The 27,244-nt window shown below is 44.5% G+C and overlaps 1 protein-coding gene across 1 annotated transcript in view; it reads left to right on the top strand.

The window, feature by feature from the left end:
• The first annotated feature begins 6,016 nt into the window (after positions 1-6,016).
• Positions 6,017-27,244, top strand: part of large2 (LARGE xylosyl- and glucuronyltransferase 2) — a 130,075-nt gene continuing 108,847 nt past the window's right edge. Inside the window, exon 1 of the mRNA XM_072379833.1 lies at positions 6,017-6,405. The gene's annotated coding sequence lies outside the window, so the exon portion shown is untranslated. The remainder of the gene's footprint in view (positions 6,406-27,244) is intronic.

Raw genomic sequence — 27,244 nt, 5'->3', positions numbered from 1 at the left:
TTTATAACCACACGGAATATTGTAATTCCTTGTATGTTGGTCTGGATCATTTATCTCTGCAAAAAGCTGCCGCTCTGGGACCAGAAAACATAAGAAAGCATCACTCCACAGGCTTCCTGTCAATATTAGAGTTCATTTGAATATTTTACTGCTAGTTTTAGGGTTTTAAATGGGATGGAACCATCATATTTGTGTGAACATCATCATCCAATCAGATGGTTCCAGGTTCAGCCTCAGAAATAGAGGTGAGGGGGGGGGTGTTTCCCTCACTTTTACCTCTACAAACAAATCTATCTATCTATCTATCTATCTATCTATCTATCTATCTATCTATCTATCTATCTATCTATCTATCTATCTATCTATCTATCTATCTATCTATCTATCTATCTATCTATCTATCTATCTATCTATCTATCTATCTATCTATCTATCTATCTATCTATCTATCTATCTATCTATCTATCTATCTATCTATCTATCTATCTATCTATCTATCTATCTATCTATCTATCTATCGATCGATCCATCTGTTATGTTATAATGAAGTGGAAACAGGAACAAAAGAGGCATTTCACAGTTTCACTGTAACATTGTGGCAAATATTTTGTTTCTTATCTTAGTTTTTACTGTGTACTTTTATCTAATTGTGGATTCTATAAATAAACACTTATAAATATAAATAAACACTTATAAATATAAATAAACGCTTATAAATATAAATAAACACAGGCAGGTAACAGCGAACCAAATGACCCACGGGATGGACCGGTAATGTCCCAACAAACAGCTCATTAAACCTAAACCGGTCAGTCAAAAGATGTGAAGCATGAACACAGAAGACCAGCTGCCTTGTTTTATTTTGTAGTATTTCGCTGTGTTTACTTCCTGTTTGGGTCCCATTACTCGTTGTCTCGCCTGCAGCTTGTTTGTAATGTGCTCCCTCAGTATTAGCTGTTGCTTGTCAGATCATTTTACGCTGGTTTCTTTTCTCTTAGCCTGTGTTTTCTCCCGTAAACAGACTCTGTTTGACTTTTTCCTCGGTCTTCTCAGGTCAGCGTTATTAAAAGCATCCATCACCAGCCACGCCTCCCTCTTCTCTCCTTTAATCCTGCGGTTGGGGCTGCCATTGCCAAATTCCTCACAGAAAACCCTGCAAATTAGGCTTTTCGGAGAGAATGACTTTCGAGATATGGCTCCAAATTTTAGCACAATATTGGCTCATGGCCCAGCGCTGAACCGGCTGCCTTGGCCAGGGTGTTCCCCACCTTCAGCCCAGTGGCAGCTGGGATAGGCTGGGTATAAAAAATAAATGGCTCATATCCTGCTGTAGGCTTGCATGATTCATCTCTGTCTTTCTCCTGATCATCTTCAAATGTAACAGAGTCAATTAAACAGCAGTAATAAGTAGATTTATAATTATTATAGTTATTACCCGACATGTCTGACCTCCTGAGTCAACATGTGGAACGTTTGAGACTCAGTTTTTGTACCTTAATGTTCACTTTCGAGGGTCCCTCCTATATTTGCCTCTCACCTTTAGCTGTTGTACTCTTTGGGAGAGTTGATCACGATTAACCGGAGGATTTTGTTGTTTTTTACACCTTTCGTCAGGTATGTTTTCTGTGGTTTCACCTGTTAAATCCCCCTTTTTGCTGTTGTACTCCTTGGGAGAGTTGATCACGATTGAAAGGAGGATTTAGTTGTTTTTTACACCTTTCGTCAGGTATGTTTTCTGTGGTTTCACGTGTTAAATCCCCCTTTTTGCTGTTGAACTCCTTGGGAGAGTTGATCACGATTAACCGGAGGATTTTGTTGTTTTTTACACCTTTGGTCAGGTATGTTTTCTGTGGTTTCACCTGTTAAATCCCCCTTTTTGCTGTTGAACTCCTGGGAGAGTTGATCAGGATTAACCGGAGGATTTTGTTGTTTTTTACACCTTTGGTCAGGTATGTTTTCTGTGGTTTCACGTGTTAAATCCCCCTTTTTGCTGTTGTACTCCTTGGGAGAGTTGATCACGATTGACTGGAGGATTTAGTTGTTTTTTCCACCTTTCGTCAGAATAAAAGGAGAAAGATATCCTGCTCTGGGCCTGTTCATGTTCATAAAAACACAACGCAGACAACGCTAGAAGCTAACCGGTTACACATACACAGCAGTGTGCTGTAAGAATGCATCGTCAATACAAATAGTAAAATAATGTCTAATAAAGAGCGTTTTCACGCAGTGATGTAATCACTGTGGGAGTTTGTGTATTTACTGGTGAAGAATATATGGGAACAAACACAAGAAATTCAACTTAAATGGCAAAACTGATGAATAATGACAACAGTTAGCTTAAAACTTTGTCTCTGTACTTTTCCTTTGTCAAACCCTCACAGCTACAGTTTCTCAGAAGAGTCAACAAGTTTTAATTTGAAGTGTTGATGGGCAAAAGTTAATTCCCTCATTCCACAGCTGCATTGTGAAACATTTCTTTTAGCCTCAGGTTGCCCTTGAAAGACGGCGTCTCGGCGGCATTCAACCCGACATTCAGAGGAGAGCACAAAGATAAGAGCTGCCGTGTTGTGGGTTTCAATCTTCAGCCACACAAAAGCAATTCAATAATTAATTCATTAAGGTCATAAACGTCACACCTTTGAGGTTTTAGTGTACGTTTCCATGACAACACATCATCGCTCTGACACATCTCTGAACTTCAGCGCAAAACTTGAAGTAGATTTTCACCCAAAACTCCTCCAGGTGGCCGTTTGATCGTGTTTCAGGCAGCAACAACATCTAAAACACGCAAACAGCCACACGGCAACAGTTTGGTGTTTTTTTTTATCTTTTCAAGCTGTTAAAAAGTTCAAATTTCATTCGGCTTTAATGACCTCATGCATGTGAGCTGTCCGTGGTCCTGAACCGTAAAAGGCAACGAGAAATTTGAACGTCAGAAAGCTGACGATTGAAGCCTGACGACGCCTTTTCTGTCTCATCTGCGTCTTAAAATGTTTATTTAGGACCTAAAAGCAGCACCTCTGGAAACCAGGAACCGTTGGTGATGACTTTTATTTTTACACCAGCGAAACTCAGCAAAGTTAACAGCCCAGACGCAGTCTGTGGGTCTCCGGGTGCAGGAGTCGAAGCCAGGAAAACAGACGCAAGGCAGGTAAGTTTACCAGGAAGCAGGTCGAACGCAGGCCATGAACGCTGGAAAGTCTCGCAGTAGAACAATCTGGCAAAGATGAGACTGTGGAGAGGCTTATATGCAGGGATGAGCTGCATCTGATGATTGTAGTTGGAGTGGAATAAGGGATAAGAGGCAGAGGGATAAGAGAGGAGCCAGGAAGGATGAACAAATGCAAAATAAACCTTAAACGTCACTCAAAGCTCAACAGAAGAGGTATACACATAATTTAGTGTCTTTTATGAAGAAGAAACTTGTTGTTTACAGATGTCTCAAACTCTTCCTTGCAGGATTTTTTCAGAATTCTTCACGTTACAGTGATTGAAAAACAGGATTTTCCTCCAGGCAGAGCGTCCCATCAGAAGCTGGAGCGCGCATGTTATCCATTTAAAACGTGGAAGTTATCACGGCGCAGGGAACGAATGATCCACTGGTGCTTTTCAGAGCTTTGCTGTTGCTTCAGAGACGTCGTTGTGAGGATGCGTTGGACCTTTTCGGCTTCCCTGAAGTCCCAGAATTCTTGGATCAGTGGATTGTTTTTCCCAGCCAGCAACACAGTTGGGAAAATGTTTGGATTTGTTCGCTACACTTCAGCGATGACAGCTTTATGAAGGAGACCCGGTACGACTCTGGCTTTGCAGGGAGACTGAAGGTAAAAACTGAGGCTGTTCCATCAATAAAGAGGCTGTTTCATGTTGGAATAAGACGTCTGAATGGGTTTCAGCACAAACTGGACTAATGGTACTTTGAGTTACTCTGGTTTGGATAAACAGAGACGTCCTGCTGTAATTTTCTCTGTTTCGGTTCCTCATGCTGCTCACTTTGATGTTCTGGATCTGATTCTGGCCCAAATGACTGGATCTCATGCTTGAAAATGTTGTGTCTGTCAAAGTGTCTTCTTGTCATAGCTTCATGGCGCCAGCATGAGATAAATGTTCCCGAGTCACCATCATCCTCTTCCCACATCTTTAGCCTGATTATCTTCTTCTCAAGGGGAGGTTTCCCCCCCAAAAAAGCTGTAATTACAAACTATTTGGAGTTATGTGCAAAGTTAATCCAGAGATATCCAGCATTAGGAAATAAATGATCTGGTCAGATGAACCACAGCCAAATATAATAAGTTGATTGTGATCTCAGGTGAGCACAATGTTGGGAAATCTCTCGTTGAACTTCTACCCTGTGAGATCCTTGCAAAAGTCATTATATTTACATGTACGGTCAACAGAGGCTGCAGCTAAAGCGTGAATCGGGCATCTGAGTGGACTACTGTCCCTGTGCAGTTCTGAAGCATGCCAGGGAAATCGATCTATTGACTGGGAGAGTATGTCAGACTCTTCAGACAGACTTTCCCGTCCTCTCGACCCCAGCTGGTCGAGGCAGGTGGGTTCTGGTTCTGCTGGAGGTTCCTTCCTGTTAAATGGGAGCTTTTTTCTTTCCACCATCACCTCGTGCAGCTCAGGACGGGAATCGGATCAAAGAGAAGTTTGGTTGCAATCGGATGGTTTTCTTAGCGAGGGAACACTTTTTATTGGCTCTGTATGAATTTGACTAACATGGAATCCACACGCCCCCCCCTGCAGCACAGCTCATTCACTCCGGTAAGAACGTCCATCTTACTCAAAGTCGTCGTTCACGTTGTAAAAATCTGATAAATATCCTGCCATGTTGCACAAAACTATCAGCAGCAAACTCTGTGTGAAGTTAGCCGACTGTCACAGAGCACGGAGTGAATAAACTGTGCTGCAGGGGGGCGTGTGGATGAAGTGGGCCCAGTAGAGTGCCTGTGTAGAAATCCCTCCGTTAGCTCTCCTATAGCTGCAAGTAGCCACATAACAGCAGCTATGAGCTAACAGAGCTATAGCACACGTTCATTCATTCATTCTTCTTAAAGTATTGGTGAAATAAAGACAGATAATGCCTTATTTAGAGGCTGCATCCTCTAAGCCCCGTTCACTCCGTTCTATGGATCTCCAGTTATCTAAATATCTTCCGAAGGACGCCGACTTTCACCAAACTGTTCTCAGTGAGCAGATGAACGTATTTCATGCCAGAAATAAGGTTTAAAAATACCGGAATTCCCATTTAAAGCACATTAAAGCTCAAAATGTCAGCTGATCATCATCCTGCTATTCTGTTCCAATCAAGATTTTTGTGGCTCATTAACAGCAGAAGAAGCTTCAGCGTCTCCAGCTGCAGCTGTTGATGCTGTAAAGATGCAGAGTAAGGATATCTGCATTATTCATCAGGTTGTATGGGGGGGGTTTACCTGCAGCCAACCAGAGCAGGTGAGCATGAATGATACAGCCTATGAGTAAATAGCTGCAGAAACTTGACTTTACTGTACTTTTTCTATGGATAACTCCCTGAATCTCACACATCTGAGCGGGATCAACGTTTCGAGGCATGACTCAGTAAATATGACTGAAGTGTCTTTAACCGCTGAACCATCCCGGTTCAAGTTGCTGCTGCCGCTGAAGCTGAAGCTGATTTGGGTTCATTCGGTTCAGATGGTTTGAGCGGAGCTACAGGTGGTGGCTCGGTTTTAAAACGCTGTGAAAAGTCAGTCAGGTGTGCACAGAAGTGTCTCTGTGACTCAGAGCGTGTCTTCTTGTGTTACAGCTTCAATGTGCGTGATTGGCTCCTGGTGTGAAGCCCAGGCTTTGCGTTGCCAAACTGTCCTCAGAGTGAGGAAGAGAGAGGAAGAGGAAGAGAGAGGAAGAGAGAGGCAGGGGGCAGGTGATGGGGCCGGCCGGCCGCTGCTATTGGCTGGGTCTGTGCGGAGGGGCGGGGCCTGCGCCGTCAGGGGGTGGTGCTGCTGCAGACTGCCTCATTTCCAGCCGGAGCAGAGCGGACACAGTTGGGTGTTCTGACACCGACCGGCTCGCGACTGAACGGCAGACCGGCGGAGACTGGATCAAACAGCCGCAGCCTCCGCGCTCCTCCAACCCGGCCAGGGTGGACCGTCCTGGGCTGAGGTGTGCAGGCGCTCAGCCTCTTTCTCTGGAGCTCTGCAGCATTCACCTGGCTTTGCTCTCTCTCCGCGTGTGTTCGTGTGTGCACGAGGACCGCGTCCCTCCCCGCACACAGCCTCGCACCTTCTGGATTAGAGACGATGCCGCCGCCTCCTCCCGCACAGCTTTTCCTGTGATTCTAAGTGGATTTTTGAATGGTTTACAGAGCACCTGGATTAGGATTTGGAGTGATTCGGAACCCAAGAAGAAGAACTACAGATTCAGGTGAGGATTTTCTGCACTTTGTGCCTCTGCAGCTGGCAGAGAAGCCTGAAACAGTTTTAATCTCTCATCACTTCAGCGGGAGTGATGCGAGTTGGACATTCTGGTTATGATGGATTATGTCTGTGCGACCAGAAGTGCACGTGTGCGCGTGTGTATGAGGTCCATGTGACCTGTTTGTTGGATAAGGTCTAATTGAGCTTCATTCTTATCCCCACAGCCCCACGCACGCACACACACACACATGCTCATGCTTTAACTTTGAATCTACCCTGTAAATATATATATTTATATATAGGAACCATCTCATTCCATGTTATTCCAGGTCAGTTTTTAAATGTCTGAGATAATTCACTGATGAACATGTGTGAATCAGAGATGACCCAGTTCTGTTCGGTTCGATCAGAACTCCTGAAAACAGCCATCCAGCATGTACTGTGCTCTGCTCCACATTGTGTTCCTCCTCGTGTTGTAAAGTCAGCCTCATAAGCAGCAGCAGGACAGCAGCAGCAGGACAGCAACAGGACAACAGCAGGACAACAGCAGCAGGACAGCAGCAGCAGGACAGCAGCAGCAGGACAGCAGCAGGACAGCAGCAGCAGGACAGCAGCAGCAGGACAGCTGCAGCAGGACAGCAGCAGCAGGACAACAGCAGCAGGACAGCAGCAGGACAACAGCAGCAGGACAGCAGCAGCAGGACAGCAGCAGCAGGACAGCAGCAGCAGGACAGCAGCAGGACAGCAGCAGGACAACAGCAGCAGGACAGCAGCAGGACAACAGCAGCAGGACAGCAGCAGGACAACAGCAGCAGGACAGCAGCAGCAGGACAGCAGCAGCAGGACAACAGCAGCAGGACAGCAGCAGGACAGCAGCAGCAGGACAGCAGCAGCAGGACAGCTGCAGCAGGACAGCAGCAGCAGGACAGCAGCAGCAGGACAGCAGCAGGACAGCAGCAGCAAGACAGCAGCAGCAGGACAGCAGCAGCAGGACAGCAGCAGCAGGACAGCAGCAGCAGGACAGCAGCAGCAGGACAACAGCAGAAGAACAGCAGAAGAACAGCAGCAGGACATCCCAAGCTGCAGCAGGACAGCAGCAGCAGGACAGCAGAAGAACAGCAGAAGAACAGCAGCAGGACATCCCAAGCTGCAGCAGGACAGCAGCAGCAGGACAGCAGCAGGACATCCCAAGCTGCAGCAGGACAGCTGCAGCAGGACAGCAGCAGCAGGACAGCAGCAGCAGGACAGCTGCAGCAGGACAGCTGCAGCAGGACAGCAGCAGCAGGACAGCAGCAGCAGGACAGCAGCAGCAGGACAGCAGCAGGACAGCAGCAGCAGGACAGCAGCAGCAAGACAGCAGCAGCAGGACAGCAGCAGCAGGACAGCAGCAGCAGGACAGCAGCAGCAGGACAACAGCAGCAGGACAGCAGCAAGACAGCAGCAGCAGGACAGCAGCAGCAGGACAGCAGCAGCAGGACAGCAGCAGCAGGACAACAGCAGAAGAACAGCAGAAGAACAGCAGCAGGACATCCCAAGCTGCAGCAGGACAGCAGCAGCAGGACAGCAGAAGAACAGCAGAAGAACAGCAGCAGGACATCCCAAGCTGCAGCAGGACAGCAGCAGCAGGACAGCAGCAGCAGGACAGCAGCAGGACATCCCAAGCTGCAGCAGGACAGCTGCAGCAGGACAGCAGCAGCAGGACAGCAGCAGCAGGACAGCAGCAGGACATCCCAAGCTGCAGCAGGACAGCAGCAGGACAGCAGCAGCAGGACAGCAGTTTACGCGTAAAATCCACCTGGGAATTAAAGGCAAAACACTTTCAGCGGCTGAGGTCGTCCTCGCCGTGTGGAACCGGGTCTCTGCTGCTCTGGGAACAGAAATATTCCTCATCAACTGGTTTATTTGTGCTTGTTTGCTTTTTAACTCAGAATCTGAACAGGAACATCTTTGGAGCATTTGAGGTTAAATCCAACATGTCTTTACTCTACTGTATAAGTTTCAGTATTTCATATTACTTTTGGCCACTAGGGGGCACTGCAGGAAAAAACCTTCTTTTTTGCTCTTATTTGGTCTCCTCTGGCTCCAGCTGAAACAGCTGATTGTTGCTGTAACCTAAAGATGGAGCCAAACAGGAAACGTGTCATAAAACTAAAACGAGCCGCTAAATCTGTTTTCTTCTGCTAATATGAATTCAGACCCCCCCTCAGCATTCATTCCCAGATGAGATTTAACCCCTGAAGACAGGATTCAGCTCTTCTATGGAAGCACACGAGCCTTAACAGGCCTCATACTGCAGTTACGCCAAAGTTCAAAGGTCACGACCACATTCGATCCACCGTTTGGAGCCTGAATCTGCTGCTGAAACTGGGCCCTCCAGGGCCGGTTTACCTTTTCCAGCCACAGAATAGAAGTCCAAGATTCTGAAGCCATCTTGATCTGAAGGGGGCGGCTGGGGGGGGCTCCAGCCCCCCCGACAGGCCTGAATGGCATGAAGCAGGTGTGCAAAATGGGCGGATTGATCTTTGCCTGCTGTTCAGCAGAAGATGCAAACTGACATGAACACCATCCACTGTCCACCTCTCCTGATGCAGCAGCTGTTTCTCCTTTAATGCCCCCCCCCCCCCCAGACCACCTGAAAGTTTTCCTTTCTGCAGATGAGCTGCACCGCCGCTCTCTGAGCTCTCAGAGCAGCTCGCTGGGCTGATTGTTTGCCTCCCTCTGTGTCCCTCGCTCTGGTATAACGCTCTGATGGATCCGGCTCCGTGGAGCCAGCGCCGGCCCCCCCCACTAAGCAGAGTGGCTGACTCCTTCCTTAACCCGTCCAAGAAGTGTGAAATCTGATTCAGGAAATGAAAAACATCATTTACATTTGCTCAGATCCTTGGAGTGTGCCCCTGAAACTCCCGATGAGTCCCCAGAGTTCGGCCCCAGCTGCTGTGGAACCGTTTCACACCTCAGCCCCGGCACTAATGCTGTGGTTAGTGAGGTGAGTGGAGGGGGGGCAGCGATGCACGCCAGCCCCCGGCTGGTGCCGGCCGTGATTTCGCATATTGAGACGACTTCATGTGCGACGGGGAGATGATTTCCAGTCTGTTTAAACGGCTCCAACACGTGGGGCTTAAAGGACTCAGTAAAGCAGCTCGGCTGAGAGACTTCGGTTCAACAACTGCAGAGAGTCTGTTAGAAACTGCAGCTGAGGAGTTTTAAGAAGCTTTCTTTGTCTTCCGGGCAAAGATTTAACAGCGAGTTGCATTATGAGGAATGACAGATCAAGGCTTTTTGGAGTTGATTCATTTTGGAGCTGAAAGCTGAATTATCTGGACTGCTGCTTCACATTTCTTTTTAAATGGTTATCCATCACATCCCATAGCTTTATGTGCCTTAAAATCAGAAAATACAAACTTTTATTTGATTGAGATGTGATTTCTGAGCAGGACATGAAGTGGAAAAACTCTCCAAACATTAGAAATAAAGATGAGTCATTATTTTCCAGCTGATCATGAAATTTCTGCCTTTTCTGAACCTCTAAATGTTGAGGTTTTGATGTTAATAGAATAATAAAAAGACGTAGCTCTTACCAGGGATGCAAACAAATAGCTTTTTGGTGTTTTTTGACTGAATCTTTGAGCTGAAGCAACACATGTGTGCTTTCACCTTTCAACCCTGAAGTGATGCACATGCACAGAAGGTTAAACCTCTCATGTTGCTACTTCCTCAGGGACAGATGATTAAATGGTTTTAGTGGACTGCTTTAAATGGTCTGTAAATCCTGGTCTATTTGAAGGGTTTTTAAAAAAGAAGCCTCACATCTAAATGCTGCCATGTTCTTTTTAGAGAGAAGAGGCTTTCTCCTGCAGCCCTTCCAAACAAGCCATCCTTGTTCAGTCTTTTTCTAACTGTGCTGTCATGACCTTTAACCTTTAACATGCTAACTGAGGCCTGTAGAGTCTGAGATGTAGCTCTGGGCTTTTTCACCCTGGGGTGACCTTTAACCTTTAACATGCTAACTGAGGCCTGTAGAGTCTGAGATGTAGCTCTGGGCTTTTTCACCCTGGGGTGACCTTTAACCTTTAACATGCTAACTGAGGCCTGTAGAGTCTGAGATGTAGCTCTGGGCTTTTTCACCCTGGGGTGACCTTTAACCTTTAACATGCTAACTGAGGCCTGTAGAGTCTGAGATGTAGCTCTGGGCTTTTTCACCTTGGGGTGACCTTTAACCTTTAACATGCTAACTGAGGCCTGTAGAGTCTGAGATGTAGCTCTGGGCTTTTTCACCCTGGGGTGACCTTTAACCTTTAACATGCTAACTGAGGCCTGTAGAGTCTGAGATGTAGCTCTGGGCTTTTTCACCTTGGGGTGACCTTTAACCTTTAACATGCTAACTGAGGCCTGTAGAGTCTGAGATGTAGCTCTGGGCTTCTTCACCTTGGGGTGAACTTGCTGGGACGTCCACTCCTGGGAAGATTGACAGCTGTCCTGAATGTTTTCCACTTGTGAATAATCTTTCTCTCTGTAGAATGATGGACTCCAGATAGTTTGGAAATGGCCTTATAACCCTTCCCAGACTGATGGGCAGCAACAGCTGCTTCTCTGAGATCATTGCTGATGTCTTTCCTCCTTGGCATCATGTTAACACACACCTGAATTAGGGGTGGGCGACATTTTGGTTTTGGTCTTAGCTAGCCGCCGCTAACGCTAGCCGCTGCTAATGCTAGCTGCTGCCTCCCCTGCGGTGCCGCCGGGCCCCTCGCTGTTTGGCTCTCAGCATACTGTTTGGATGCTTCTTCTTCAAGTGATTGAACAGGTTTGTCATGTTGACACCCGACATGTGAACCGTTTCTGTGCAAACTTTGCAAATTACATTTGTTTGCGCTTGATCACTTGTGGAAAATCCAAACCAATTCCATATAATGGAGGTGGAATTATTTTTAGCGACCAGCTCCTCCGTTTGGCTTTCAGCCACGGCTCTCTATGCAGCTACACACAAACAAGGAGGCGGGTAAGAAAGCGCGTCACTGCCCGTAGTTCGCTGTGATTGGTCGGTCGGGTTGATGACGTAGCACGTCTGGTGCGTCGGTGCATCAGCATAGAACTGCAGTTTATAGAATGTGCCCGAGACGATCCCACGATCTCTGCAGTTTGACAGATCGTTACGGAGCGTCTTCACGTTTCAATCCTTCACGATTTAATATCATCATATCGCCCAACTTAACCTGAATGCTGCAGAGCAGCAAACTTCTGCTTTAACAGAGCTGCTCACACTGACTGCTCTGAGTTCCTGTGGAAGCAGTAAAGACTTCTGCTGTGTTAACATGTTATTTGATGTTATGTTTATGATGATTTTTATTTATTCCATCCCGATGCGTAACACTTCAGGACTGACACAGGTTGCCGTTTCCACTTCACACGTCTGCAGGAATTGTTCCTCTAATGAAACATTATCGCGTTAGATAACCTCACTTGGAGTTAGAAAAGGCTCCTTTGCTAAGAGCCTAAAACTCTGCATTATCAGTGAGAGAATTTGAGGAAAGTGATGCACTTCTTGCAGAGTGCACGTTAGTCACGGATGGTGAGACGACACAACTGAGATGAAACCATTCAAGCAAAAATTCCCATTTTGTCACTTCTTCAAGTATTGATTGAAAGAATACGAGTTCCAAAAATTAGAGGAGCTTATAAAACACTTTTCCACTATTCGGATGAATCATTGTGACGGGTTGAGCTCAGTCTCTGCAGAGGGACATGCTGTTAACTCTCATCAGTTTCCACCCGATCTGCAATCAAGGCTCCCTCACATTCGGCTGCTAATTTGACCCATTTCTGAACGTCAGAATTGTACTTGAAGCAGAAGTGACGCTGTGTAAAACATGGTTTGTCCCACTTCTTGCTGCCGTTGCCGTGGACCATCAGGTGGTTATGATAAGAGATTGGCTAAAAATGATGGAAGTAACCTATTTTGCATATGAAGAAGAGGTCATTGTGCTCTGATAAGGTCCGATTTAAATGCGTGTTAGCTTGATGCTAATAGCATCCCCTCATCACATGGTGGCTGTTCATTCATCCTTATGATAAATACAATATCCGGGTGGTTAAAGGCAGTGGGTCACCTTAGTTGTAATGACAGAAAATGAATGACACATATGTGGAGTAACCCCTGAGGGGTCGTCCTGCACTTAAAGTGATGGAAGTGTGGCATAAAGACTCAAACCTGTTGCATCCAGTATGAATTACTGAATTAAAGGCCGGTTTGTGCATCTGTTTGATGTTTTTCATATCGCTAAATGAACTTGGAGCAAAGGTTATACAGGATTCTTTTTTGTTTGTTTACGTATAAAATAGGAACCTGCTCGTTACTTCCTGTTTCTACCTGTTCGTTACTTCCTGTTTCTACCTGTTCGTTACTTCCTGTTTCTACTTGTTCGTTACTTCCTGTTTCTACTTGTTCGTTACTTCCTGTTTCTACTTGCTCGTTACATTGTGTTTCTACCTGCTCGTTACTTCCTGTTTCTACCTGTTCGTTACTTCCTGTTTCTACTTGTTCGTTACTTCCTGTTTCTACTTGCTCGTTACATTGTGTTTCTACCTGCTCGTTACTTCCTGTTTCTACCTGTTCGTTACTTCCTGTTTCTACCAGCTCGTTACTTCCTGTTTCTACCATTTAAATGCATGTTAGCTTGATTTTAATAGCATCCCCTCATCACATGGTGGGTGTTCATTCATCCTTATAATAAATACAATATCCGGGTGGTTAAAGGCAGTGGGTCACCTTAGTTGTAATGACAGAAAATGAATGGCACAGCATATGTGGAGTAACCTGACTCAACCCCACCCAACACCTTTGGGATGAGCTCGAACATAATGAGGGTGGAGGCTGTTGGGGGTTTTCCCACCACAGATGTTCAGGTGGAGGCGTCCACATACCCGCTCATACAGGCTCATTAGTGCTCTGGAAACCAAACTGTTCACATTCTTGCACACCGGATGACTCATTGTGCACAGAATCTGAGCCGTTATGTTGTATACATGTGATTATGTTTCACAATGGTCACTGTGACCTGTTACCGTGGTGACAGATGGTGGCAGCGGTAATTAATGATGAAGGGAGAGGAAGGATGGCAGGGATTTTATTTTAGAAGAGAAAAACAAATGATAAACAGCTGAAATGCCTCTGGGTTATTGACCAGATCGAACACGAGGAAGAAAAACCCTAAAATGAACACCATTCATGCCGTTTCACTCGGATGACGTTTGCTCGGCATTTATTTCCACGTTTGTCTCATCTGGAACCAGATGCTTTGATGTTAAACACATTCAGATGTGATCAGCTTCTGGAAAGGCCCGCTCTGCTGTGATTGGTCCGAAAATATCAGCGTAGAGGACAACTCTTCTGTCTTTGTTTGGCTTTTGTGAGACTGACGCATGGACTGCATTATGCAAATGTTTATATATAACAGAGTGAACGGGGCTTAGAGGATGCAGCCTCTAAATAAGGCATTATCTGTCTTTATTTCACCAATACTTTAAGAAGAATGAATGAATGAACGTGTGCTATAGCTCTGTTAGCTCATAGCTGCTGTTATGTGGCTACTTGCAGCTATAGGAGAGCTAACGGAGGGATTTCTACACAGGCACTCTACTGGGACCACTTCATCCACACGCCCCCCTGCAGCACAGTTTATTCACTCCGTGCTCTGTGACAGTCGGCTAACTTCACACAGAGTTTGCTGCTGATAGTTTTGTGCAACATGGCAGGATATTTATCAGATTTTGACAACGTGAACGACGACTTTGAGTAAGATGGACGTTCTTACCGGAGTGAATGAGCTGTGCTGCAGGGGGGCGTGTGGATGAAGTGGTCCCAGTAGAGTGCCTGTGTAGAAATACCTCCGTTAGCTCTCCTATAGCTGCAAGTAGCCACATAACAGCAGCTATGAGCTAACAGAGCTATAGCACACGTTCATTCATTCATTCTTCTTAAAGTATTGGTGAAATAAAGACAGATAATGCCTTATTTAGAGGCTGCATCCTCTAAGCCCCGTTCACTCCGTTATATGGATCTCCAGTTATCTAAATATCTTCCGAAGGACACCGACTTTCACCAAACTGTTCTCGGTGAGCAGATGAACGTATTTCATGCCAGAAATAAGGTTTAAAAATACCAGAGTTCCCCTTTAATAAAAGAGAATTACAGTTACGGCTCTAACACTGTTGGAAAGTCCTCGGATGGACATGGGGCAGTCCTACTCCTCTGTTTTGCATCCTTTTAGGGATCAAAGAGTTGTGGTCATTTATTTGGATGCAAGTTGTCCAAATGACTCCCAGGACCCTGGTGAAGGTCTAGATGACCACTCAGGAATGGAAAAGCAGCACCGAGCAGAATGCAGAGCAGCGGGTTGAACCGCGGGAGGGAGCAGAGATTACTCCGCTTTCTGGGGTTGCATCGGATTGTTGCATCATTATTATTACACTGACTTTGACTGCCCTGTTTTATACAGCTTGCTGCTGAACTAATTTAGATAAATTAGAGTACTTAAATGTTTCATGTGCATTTCCTGAAAGCATCATTTATCTAAATGGTCCTGCCGTATGTTAGAGTGGAGCTGTGCAACAACAACTCAGAGCAGGTGTCAATCAGTGCTGTTAAACACGGTGACGCATCCTTTTTATTGCAGCTGCTAAAAGGAACACTGTTATGTGAGTTCATGCAGAAATATGTCCCCATTAAACTGGGAACAACACAAAGCAGGTTACTTTTAAAAATGGTATTTTTAGCTGATTTAAAGCTGTTGCCCTTGAGACATTTTCTATAGATGTGGATTTGATTTGCAGGTTGTTGTTTTTTCATTCTTTTACAATTAAAATGGTTGAAGCTCTCCTGTTGGACTGTGGGGGTATGTGCACACATGATATACTCACACAGTCTGCTATTATTATCAGAAGATAGATTATGTAACTGCCAGTTGACTCCCATTTGTCTGCAGCATCATTTTATTGATTACAGGAGAGGATGGTTTCAAGCTAAAGCTTTTAAGCCTTTAAAGCTGTAAAATTTAACCTACAGCACATCTGACATTTCCAAAGACTTCCTCATTGTTTGACTTCTTCTTTTATTCTTCACCGTAGAACATTTTCCAAATCTATTAAGACCTCAGGAATCCTTTTAAAGTGTCCTCAAACGTTAGCAGTGTTTGAAAACAGCCTCTTAAACCCTGAGGGGTCATCCTGCACTTAAAGTGATGGAAGTGTGGCATAAAGACTCAAATCTGTTGCATCCAGTATGATTTACTGAATTAAAGGCCGGTTTGTGCATCTGTTTGATGTTTTGCATATAGCTAAATGAACTTGGAGCAAAGGTTATACAGGATTCTTTTTTGTTTGTTTACGTATAAAATAGGAACCTGCTCATTACTTCCTGTTTCTACCTACTCGTTACTTCCTGTTTCTACCAGCTCGTTACTTCCTGTTTCTACCTGCTCGTTACTTCCTGTTTCTACCTGCTCGTTACTTCCTGTTTCTACCAGCTCGTTACTTCCTGTTTCTACCAGCTCGTTACTTCCTGTTTCTACCAGCTCGTTACTTCCTGTTTCTACCAGCTCGTTACTTCCTGTTTCTACCTGCTCGTTACTTCCTGTTTCTCCCAGCTCGTTACTTCCTGTTTCTACCTGCTCGTTACTTCCTGTTTCTACCTGCTCGTTACTTCCTGTTTCTACCTGCTCGTTACTTCCTGTTTCTACCTGCTTGTTACTTCCTGTTTCTTTCTACCTGGTCGTTACTTTCTGTTTCTACCTGCTCGTTACTTCCTGTTTCTCCCAGCTTGTTACTTCCTGTTTCTACCTGTACGTTACTTCCTGTTTCTACCTGCTCGTTACTTCCTGTTTCTACCTGCTCGTTACTTCCTGTTTCTACCTGCTCGTTACTTCCTGTTTCTACCAGCTCGTTACTTCCTGTTTCTACCTGCTCGTTACTTCCTGTTTCTACCTGCTCGTTACTTCCTGTTTCTACCTGCTCGTTACTTCCTGTTTCTACCTGCTCGTTACTTCCTGTTTCTTTCTACCTGGTCGTTACTTTCTGTTTCTGCCTGCTCGTTACTTCCTGTTTTTGCCAGCTCGTTACTTCCTGTTTCTGCCAGCTCGTTACTTCCTGTTTCTACCTGCTCGTTACTTCCTGTTTCTACCTGCTCGTTACTTCCTGTTTCTGCCAGCTCGTTACGTCCTGTTTCTACCTGCTCGTTACTTCCTGTTTCTACCTGCTCGTTACTTCCTGTTTCTACCAGCTCGTTACGTCCTGTTTCTACAGTTTAAGTTGAGCTCGGCTGCCTGGTGGAACTTTATATTCACAGTACATTCGGGCCGAGCAGAGACATGTGGAAAGGAAGCAGCTCAAAGTTAAAAAGATCAGTTCATTTGTTTTAAAATGTGAAAAAACAACATAATTTACTGTTGCATAAGAACAATGTTCAGTCCTACTGTGTCGGAACCAGTGAAAGTTGTGATTCCCTCACTGTGTTCTCTGGGCCCCTCATTGTGTCCCAGGATGCATTTATGTTGTAAGGTGTATAGTTTGGTTACAGAGCACCTGAACACCTGAACAGCTTCGTGTTTGTTGGTGCTGAAGGGTTTGTTAAAAGGTCAGTAAATGCCCCCCAACAGCCACATGTTCTGCAGCTGGAAGGCAGCAGTTAAATGTGTCCAGAACTAAAGAAAGTTGCCATGTTTGCTCTTTAGAAATTCAAATGATCTAACCATTAGGTATTAGGAATATAGATTAGGTATATTTTACCTAATCAATATTCCAGGATAGTGATGTTGATGGAGCCTTACTGTGCTCTGCAGCTCAGGCAGCTGGTGGATAATAGATTTTATTCAGCCTCTTAAATGGAAACTTTTGTAATTTGGCCTTTTTTTAAATTTCAGAATCACTTTTCCTTCTTGAATCTCATTAAAAGGTTTTTCAGCAAAGAATTCTGCCATTGAAGGTCACGTCTGGTCCATTATTTTGGGCTCAAATCTCACAAAAAGACCAACCCTGCAGAACCAGGGAAATGGCAGCTTTCATAAGAAGCCAATCAGGACCGTCACTATCTACAAATGTAGCTCATACTTCCAGAATAAAGGAAATTTAGGCTAAAAAGTAGTTTTATTGCTTCAGTCCACTGCTTCACATCTCAAACACTCTGAGATTACTTCAGTGGTGACTTGGTACCATTTGAATAAGACTGAATTGAATTAAAGGACATAAAAGAAGCATAAATAGACGTATAATGAACACTTTAGGCATTTAATTATAGTTATTACATTATAATGAAACTAAGTGTTTATTTAATGCACCAGTCAACACCATCAGCAGCTGGATGGAGGAGGGAGCCAACAGTAGGTTCTCGCTGCTGTGTTTCCCCTGCAGGGATGATGAGTCCTTCTTTGTTTTCTGGACTTCCTGTTTGAGCTGGATCTGTCGGGGCTCGTCCTATTTCTTGGAGCTGACCTGAGTTGTTAGTGCACGTCAGAGCGATCTGACAGGCCACCAAAGTCTGAGCTGCAGCTGTTTTTTCCTCACTGTGTGTTTTCCATCACAGACGTTTATCTGTGTGGACATGGGGGGGTTTACATGAGCCCGTCTGAGTGATTATCTTGTCTTTATGAGCACTTAGCGCAGTTTAAGGGTCATTTATCAGGTCTGGAGTCCTCCTGAAAGCACAGAGGGTGCGTGTTCTTTGTGATGCACAGAAAGTGATCAACATGAGCTCTTCCTGTTTTCACATCCAGCCATTTTAGCTTCACCGGACTCACCTGCACACGGCTGACTGAGCTGTTGCTGAAACTGATCCCGGAGCTGCAGGGATTTAGCAGCGAAGGAGAATGATCTCGGTTATGTTTCTTTGGTGGATCGGTGCTCTTCCTGGGGTGCCGCTGTGCACCCTGTGCCATAGCCACGCTGTCACCTGGATCACTGAAAACGTCACGATGGCGTTCATCAACAGCTTAGACAATGACACAGAATTTTTTCCACCTTGGAGGCGTCGGACTACAGTAAAAGGTCTTCTCCGGCACATCCCAGTGACCCAGTTATGGTCTAGACTCTGGTGACCGAACCGTGTGTGAAAGTAATGTGTCACACTCCGCCAGCCGCTCTTAGAATTTGAGCCCGATGAATTCTGACGTTCTGAGCCATCAGGGAAGAAGAGTTGCTCAGCGCATTCAGGTAGTTGTCTGACCCATTTATTCGGCTCGTAAGGCCGAGCCCGGAGTAACCGGCTCGTACCGCCGAGGCCGGAGTAACCGGCTCGTACCGCTGAGCCCGGAGTAACCGGCTCGTAACGCCGAGGCCGGAGTAACCGGCTCGTAAGGCCGAGCCCGGAGTAACCGGCTCATAATGCCCTCCTCACTGGCTTGTGCATTTGGTTCTGGGCGTGATGGGTGCAGCCCACCTCTGAGCAGTGGATGTTTTTCAGTCAGTGCCAGACTGGGATGAAACCAACCAGGAACACAAAATGATTGAGTCAAGTCTATTATTTCCTCATTTATAGCTTAAAATAAAAGTAGACTGGCAGCCGCCGAATATACTGTAAGAAAAAATGAGTTTTACGTTAATAAATATAAAGATGATGTCAGAGAACAACTGTTAGCATCTACAAAATATAAAGTTTAGAGCAGCAAAACAGAGATATTTCATTCAGGAGCTCACTGATCTTTCTAACAAACCAAACTGTCTGAATCAGTCAGATGTTGTGTGTCCACATCAGTCATCCACAGTTAATGCTGCCAAACCACAACTAAACACCGAGGTTCAGCTCCTTCTCTTCTTCTCTGGTCCGGTCGGTGTATGATCCCCGATAAAAGCTCCCAGCTGAGGCCGCCACGTGGGCTGAGATTCGATTTTACACGGAAACGAGCGGAATTAGAAATAAGCAAAAATAAATAAAGTTTAAAGTCAGTTTGAGAAGAAAAAGTACGGAGAACCGGTGTTTTTAAAGGCCATTCAGTGACTTTTATACTTATGGAAAAACCTTGGGTTGCTTTTTTTCTTTTAAAGATCATATTCCTGTTTAATTAAGTGTGATCCGGTTTTAATTGCTGACCTGATCCGGGGAGCAGCGGGGGGGTGGACGGATTCATGAAAGGCTGAATTAATGACTAATATTTGCTGATTTTTGCCCAAGGTTGCGTCCTCCTCCTGTTCCTCAACTTCTCCTTTCACCGCCTCAATAATGCAGCTTCCTTCTGTGCCTCCATCTACCCACATGCTATCCATGCTAATGGCCTCTCCATTAACCCCACCTGATGGCAGAGCGGGTAATTACAGACCTATTTACGGCCTGTAGACACACACAATGAGAGATAAATAACGTGTTTGACCAAGCAGAAGGAGACATTAGCCAGCCGTGCCTCTCAGATTTACCTCCACATGCAGCCCTCACTCACCCGCTCTGACTTTTCTCTTTTAATGGAAACTGTTGCCAGAAGGTGGAACTGTCACGTCTGCACGGTGTGTTCGAGTATCGCATGTGCAGTCGAGTTTTTCCCACCCCCTGCCTCTTAAAATAGAATCAATACGGACTCTGGAGGTGGAATGGATCCCTGCTTTCATCTCTGTGCACGTTTCAGTGTGATGCGTTTAAAGACCCTGCACGTTCAGAGGAACGTTTCAGTGTGATGCGTTTAAAGACCCTGCACGGTCGGAGAGTTCGTGATGCGTTTAAAGACCCTGCACGGTCGGAGACTCGTGATGCGTTTAAAGACCCTGCACGTTCGGAGGATCGTGATGTGTTTAAAGACCCTGCACGGTCGGAGGATCGTTTCAGTGTGATGCGTTTAAAGACCCTGCACGTTCGGAGGATCGTTTCAGTGTGATGCGTTTAAAGACCCTGCACGTTCTGAGAATCGTGATGCGTTTAAAGACCCTGCACGTTCGGAGGATCGTTTCAATGTGATGCGTTTAAAGACCCTGCACGTTCTGAGAATCGTGATGCGTTTAAAGACCCTGCACGTTCTGAGAATCGTGATGCGTTTAAAGACCCTGCACGTTCTGAGGATCGTTTCAATGTGATGCGTTTAAAGACCCTGCACGTTCAGAGAATCGTTTCAGGGTGATGCGTTTAAAGACCCTGCAAACAACTTAATGAACGAATCTGGATCGCAGCAAAGTGACAAAGTTTTTTTTACTTTTGTGTTTTAAAATGTTGGTTCAAACTGTCCAAATGAATTCTTCAATCATCCAAAGTCAAGGCAGCGGTAAAGGAAGCCATCTTAAAGGCGGTCTGACGCTGAGCTGAAGCAGTGAACAGCTTCTGTCTTAGTATTCCTGCCTGGTTCTGAGCGCATGTCCCAAATAATGAGAGCCTCCAAGAAAGCCGTCCAGAGAAAGTGAGCAATTAGTGTTCATCCTCATTCCGACATTGTTTTTCCACACTGCTGCCTGCAGCCATGTTTGAGCTGCATAAACAGGAAGACAGGAAGCCTTTTTGTGTTATTTGTACATTTTAATTATCCTTTCCAGCATATTTGCTTATGAATACAAATTGAAGTGCTGATCATCTACAGAAAAATCGTCCCTGTTCATGCAGCCCAAATCTTTTAGCATTAAACACCAAATTTTCCATTTTTAACCAGGTTTTTAATATCCTCTGTGTTGATGACGCAGAAGTGAAGGTGCGTTCAGGGATGCCGCCTCCTCTCAGGGGAGAAGGGGCGTGGCTACGGGTGACATTACATTGGACCACTGTCTGCACTGCTCATTCTTACCAGAAATAATTTATTACAAGCTGTTAGAAAAAAAAAATTTCTCTCAAAATTAGGCTCAGAGTCGCTGGAGACGATTCACACAAAACATTTATTTCTTGCAAGAAAGAGACAAGTCGGCACAACCTGTCAGGAAGCTGCTCAGAGTTGTCTGCTAACAAAATGGTGCTATTGCTATTTATATTGTTTATGTTTGCTGACCACACAATGTTATGGGAAAGGGACGTTCAATGTTATGGGAAAAGGCAGTTCTCGCCATTCATTATTATGGGAAAGAGACGTTCAATGTTATGGGAAAATGCATTACTAGCCATTTAATGTTATGGGAAGACGAGTTCAGCCTTGAATAACATGGCTGCAGAGCTACTTTTCATGCACAGCAAGGAACCAAATGAATTACAAGCTACAAGGAGAATTTAGCAGAAAGCTAGCAGCTGCTCAGCTCAGCCTAGCCAGTGGGCGCTAGCTGTTAGCTGCTGGAGTTTGAGGAAGACGGACTTATTTTTAGATCAATTTAGATTAACACCTTGTTACCCAATACACTAATAAAGTCTCCTTAAAGTCGGAGTACAGTAAATAAACCTACTACGATCAAACGAGTCTTTTCTGGAAGCTGGGACTTAATGAACTTGGGCTATTTACTTAATTTGCAGCAGGATGAGAGCAAGAGAATCTGCATTAAGTTTTGTGAAGCCTGAAATGGGGCCCCACCATCGACCTGACAACAAACTTGCAGAAAAAAGGGAAAATAAGATTCATTCTTGGTGAATTAAAGGACCAAGTTAGCATCATAACCCACAGTATGTTGTGTAGCTACATCGTGCACAAGTGAGCTTAGGCGTAGGAACCGGAATTTATGACATATTTAGGCTCAAGCTTTTTATAGAGCTGTTATATCTTCATTTGTAAGTCTCTTTGGATAAAAGCGTCTGCTAAATACATAAAGACAGGTTCCACATTGTGTTTGAAGCAAACCGAGCGGCTTTTTTACTCTAATCTTTTCCCTCTCTGCAGCCTTCCCAAACACTTTCCCCTCGCAGCGTTCCCAGAACCTAACGGACGGCCCCAGCCCTGTGAATAATCGCTCTGATTGATTTCGGGTCGTTATCTGTTCGCTGTGTTTGTGTTTCAGCGCCTGTATGGCTGTTTGTCAGCTTTATTTTTGCCAATACTGAGGAGTAAACTGGTTTTCTTACGGCACATTTATGCATCTGATTTACGGAGCGGCGGGAGGTTTCATTGTCATTTATTCCATCGTGAGCTTGTGTTAAGAGCTTTTTTTTGTGTGTTTTTATATAAATAAAATGTGGAAATGCTTTTCTTTTATTCTCTGGGATTTAATGCCTCTGGAACTATTAAACCTGAAACTGACATTAAAGCATTTTATGTTTGCCATGTGTCTAAAAAACAAACCGGCATAAGGCGCTAATGACAGTCATTTCTTTTAGTCCAGCTTCATTTGGGGATCCAGTGAAATGGATATTTTAATGCAAACAGGAGTCTCACAGTGTTTCTTTCTTTAGATGAGACAACATGACTTCACTCAAGTTTCCGTTGCTGCTTTTCTCATTTAGAAGATGTTTAATTTAAAGAATGTGAGAATGTTAAAAGTGATAATTAGAAACCCAAAAGTTTAGACCAGATGCACATCAGGTTAGGAAACAGGAAAGAATAAAACCAGTGACCGATCCGGCATTTTCCAGGATCTGGTGCCGTATCCCAGGTTTTCCCAGAGATGAAAGCTCTCCGTTTCCCTCAGTTTGCACTGTGGACGCCTACTTCTTCTACTGAATTCCAACAGCCAGTCACCTTCTACTTCTTCTACTGAATTACTACAGCCAGTCACCTTCTACTTCTTCTACTGAATTCCAACAGCCAGTCACCTTCTACTTCTTCTACTTCTTCTACTGAATTATAACAGCCAGTCACCTTCTACTTCTTCTACTGAATTCCAACAGCCAGTCACCTTCTACTTCTTCTACTGAATTATAACAGCCAGTCACCTTCTACTTCTTCTACTGAATTCCAACAGCCAGTCACCTTCTACTTCTTCTACTGAATTATAACAGCCAGTCACCTTCTACTTCTTCTACTGAATTATAACAGCCAGTCACCTTCTACTTCTTCTACTGAATTATAACAGCCAGTCACCTTCTTCTACTTCTTCTACTGAATTACAACAGCCAGTCACCTTCTACTTCTTCTACTGAATTACAACAGCCAGTCACCCTCTACTTCTTCTACTGAATTATAACAGCCAGTCACCTTCTACTTCTTCTACTGAATTACAACAGGCAGTCACTTCTACTTCTTCTACTGAATTACAACAGCCAGTCACCTTCTACTTCTTCTACTGAATTACTACAGCCAGTCACCTTCTACTTCTTCTACTGAATTACAACAGGCAGTCACTTCTACTTCTTCTACTGAATTACAACAGCCAGTCACCTTCTACTTCTTCTACTGAATTACAACAGCCAGCCACCTTCTACTTCTTCTACTGAATTATAACAGCCAGTCACCTTCTGTCATCGCTGTACTTCAGTTCTTTTGCCTCTGACCAGTTAATGAAAGCGATTCCTGTTTATTTGTTGTAGCTTTTCAAAGGATCGCTTCCCTTTTGTTCCTAATGAAGCAAAGTGTTACTGAGCTTCCTTTTATTGTTGGAGTCGATGCTCTTTTTCATAGTTTGAACATCCTATTGATAATGGAAGCTGGTCTTTACCCTGATAAAGGTTCATATTGAATTCCTCTGCACTGATAACCGAGCTGCAGGGAGCAGCTGTGCATGTTGTCTTTGTTTCCGCCTCTTTATGCTGAAAAGCTTTAAGGAAACTGCTTATTGGGCCATTGCTGTTGGAGCTTTTTAGCATTAAATGAACCACCCTGAGCCCTGAACCAGGAATTTTCTACCCGCTGTTTTTTCCTGCTGCGTTTGTTGTTGTTTAGAAGAATATTTTTGTTCATGGGAACGGTTTTTAACCGAGTTTTAAGTAGCATAAAGTAGTGATTAAATCCTAAACTTGAAGGTATTTGAATGCTGTTTGGGGTGGATTTTCTCTGGGTTTGAACTCTTTTGGTCTTAAATGTGTAAATGAGGATGTTTGCCTGCCGATGATAGACAACAAACCTAATTGGCTGGACCTGGCGTACCCATCGCTGTCTGAATCCCAGCAGCAGCAGCGGGATGAAGCCTGACCTTCCTCCCCCTCTTCACTTTTCTGTGTGATGGTGAGCAGAGTGGAGCGAAGCTGCTGCAGAGCTCTGCAGCTTCAGGCTGCTCACGGGAGTCCAACTCTGATTTCATGCCTTTTATAGAGGACCCTGCTGTGTTTTCTCCCTGCATTCCTGTTTCTGTGCTGTATGAAAGGCTTGTGGCTGCGTTTGTGATGGCAGTGAATCTCATGACTCACCTGCTCTTCCTTCAAAGGAGAAGTGGAAGGTGTGTGACCTCCGGTGTCATTTGGCCTGGACACGGTGATGGGAACTTCCTTTTGGACACTTCTGGCTTTGTCTGTTTGAGCAAAGCTTTACGTGGAGGTTCCTTGTGACTTCATTCGGACACGGCTGCACATTTAAGGGCTTTATTTTCCTTCAGGCCCCTCGGATTCATTGTGAGATCTGTTGGAAGTGCAGTAAAGCCCAGCTGACCTGACCTAACAGGGAGCCTTCGCTCATATCTGCTTCTGACAGAAAGATTTCATGTAAAGTTAGAAATGGAGAGACTCTTCTGCAGAGAATATTGAATAAATTGGGGGAAATTTGTGAATTATTGGAAGGCATTCATGCCTTAGGGTTAGAGTTCATTACCGTAACACTTGCTTTATATGTAAATATTTGGATGGGAATGAGTGATACCTTCAAACTTTATTTTTCTACAGGAACTATTTGTCAAGTCTTTTCAGATTACTGAATTGACATGTTTTAATTATTTGTGAAATTTACACTACAGGAAAGATTTAGTGTAAAAAAAAAATGCAATTTTGTTACGGTAATGAACATAATAACTAAAATTACTGTATCAATAAAAACATTTCTGAATGTTTACACTATGTGACTATTCTGAACTATTAATAGAACATGCATGGGAAAAAATAAAAGGTCTACCTTTCATACATATTCAGTTATCATCAGTTGAAAATGTGTTACGGTAATGAATTTATTTGGTCAACGACTCAATAAAACATTCCGAAAATGTATTAAAGAACGTGTATTGATCACTAATTTTAATTGAGCCAGTTAATTGAGACCCTGCTTAATACTAATAAGAGGAAAAATAGCAAAATTGACCTAAATTTGTTTTTGCAAAAGTTAGTTTCGTGAGAATCACCCATTTAGCTGACTTATTAGCTCGTTTAAATATCTTAATTCCATGTAGAAACTGCCGGTGACTGCATCAGCTGTGCTGCTGATCCATCCCAGTCAGACATTCAGTATGTAGCATCAATGAATCCATCACCCCATTTAGCTCATTTATGTATTTATTCCATCATTCAGACAGTGGTTCATATTGAAGTTCCTCTCAGCTTCATTCAGAAGAACCATAAATGCAGTTCTCACAGAATCGATATGAACAGAAATATAAAACTAAAAACAACTAAATGGAACCTCTGAAGCTTTCTTTTTATGAAGTTTTCATTCCCTGGAAGTCTTTCTTGGTCATTTTCCTGATGATTTAAGACAAAATGTCTTTACCTCAGTTTAAAGAGCGTTTTATCTTTGTTAAGAAGCAAATTATTGCGAATTTCCTCTCCTGAAGTCTACTTTTTTGTAAAGAATGAGAGGCTAACTGATGCTTCTCTTAAACCAGGCTTCTATATTTGACAGAACTGGTGTTGAATATGCAACATTCACTTGTTAAACTTACCTGAGACTTGCGTTTCTCTGGTGTTGCTGCAGCTTTTGTCAGTTCAGTGTGACTTTGAAACTGGAGCAAATGTTTCTGCTCTGACCTGTTATTTCATGTACAGGTGAGCCGGGGTTTGAAATGTAAAATTGCCTCCCGGTCCATCAGAAATGCTGCAGAAGAGTGGCGGCCCGTTGCAGACTGGATGAAATAAAGCCCAGCGCTCCGAGCCCAGATGGATTGTGCATTTGGGAAATGACTTTGACCTGTGATTGGACCTGTTCTGGATGTCAGCTGTGGAGGAAAAAGGTTTCCTTGTAGGTACTTTTATTATTTCATCCGGATGATTGTGCGTCACAGCTGTAGGATTGCATTTCTGGGTTTTATTCTCCAGCTGCAGACCACTGGTGCTGAACTCTTTATGTCTGGCAGCTTTCTGTGCTGCTGCTGATGCAACCTGAGACAAACTGAAGGGTATCTAAAGGCTGTGTGACCTCAGCACAGCTTTATTGTAGTGAATCCCAGCAAACTCAATCCTTTTATTCTTTACTTCGGGTGTAGAAATCAAAATGGAACATTCTGGGCCCACCTGGCGGCAGTGAGACGCTGGTTTATCTTTACAGGTTGGATTCTGTTCCTTCCAGTGACTTTAAGGCGGCCTTTGTGGGGGATGACTGCCCCTGTGGTGGGGGCTGCTGTGGGGACTCCTGCGGGGCAACATGAATGTAGGACCTGGAGGGTATATGGGGTGAGGTGTCTGAGCCTGGGGAGGTGTCGCCTCCGTGCAGCAGAGTCTTTTGTCCATGTTGTCGGCCTCTTCGTATTCAGATCAGCTGTTATTGGGTGTCAGTGTGAGAGGCTTTTGGCTGCGAGGAGAAGCGTTAACTCTGCTCTCTCAGAGGATTTGTGCTGCTCTGGTCCATGAGCTGTTTCTAACTGGACTGGATGATCATTTCTCTCTGGATGTTTTCCTGACGGTAAGACCTGCACTCGGGCTGTTTTTCAGCTGTGTGCAATGACGTTTTTCCTGTTTTTCCTGTTTTTTCTGTCAGATTTTACTCAGTTTTTGGTGCAACACGAAGCAGCAAAAAGAGGAAAGAGAAGCAAATGGCAGGTAGCAGATCCTGTGAGGTTGGTTTTACAGGAAGGACGTCGTTCAGTCTCATCTACAAGTGTTCACAAAGACAGATTGAAGGCTCTTAAGCTTTATTCTGATTTCCTTGTTCTGACCCGGTTCCTCAGAAGTGTTTCTACCTGCTCTGAAG

The sequence above is a fragment of the Leuresthes tenuis genome, unplaced genomic scaffold (genome assembly GCF_036924035.1).
Source record: "Leuresthes tenuis unplaced genomic scaffold, fLeuTen1.0.hap1 SCAF_2, whole genome shotgun sequence".
Lineage (NCBI taxonomy): Eukaryota > Metazoa > Chordata > Actinopteri > Atheriniformes > Atherinopsidae > Leuresthes > Leuresthes tenuis.
Note: the sequence above shows the minus strand (reverse complement) of the source record. Positions and strands in the feature narration are given on the sequence as shown.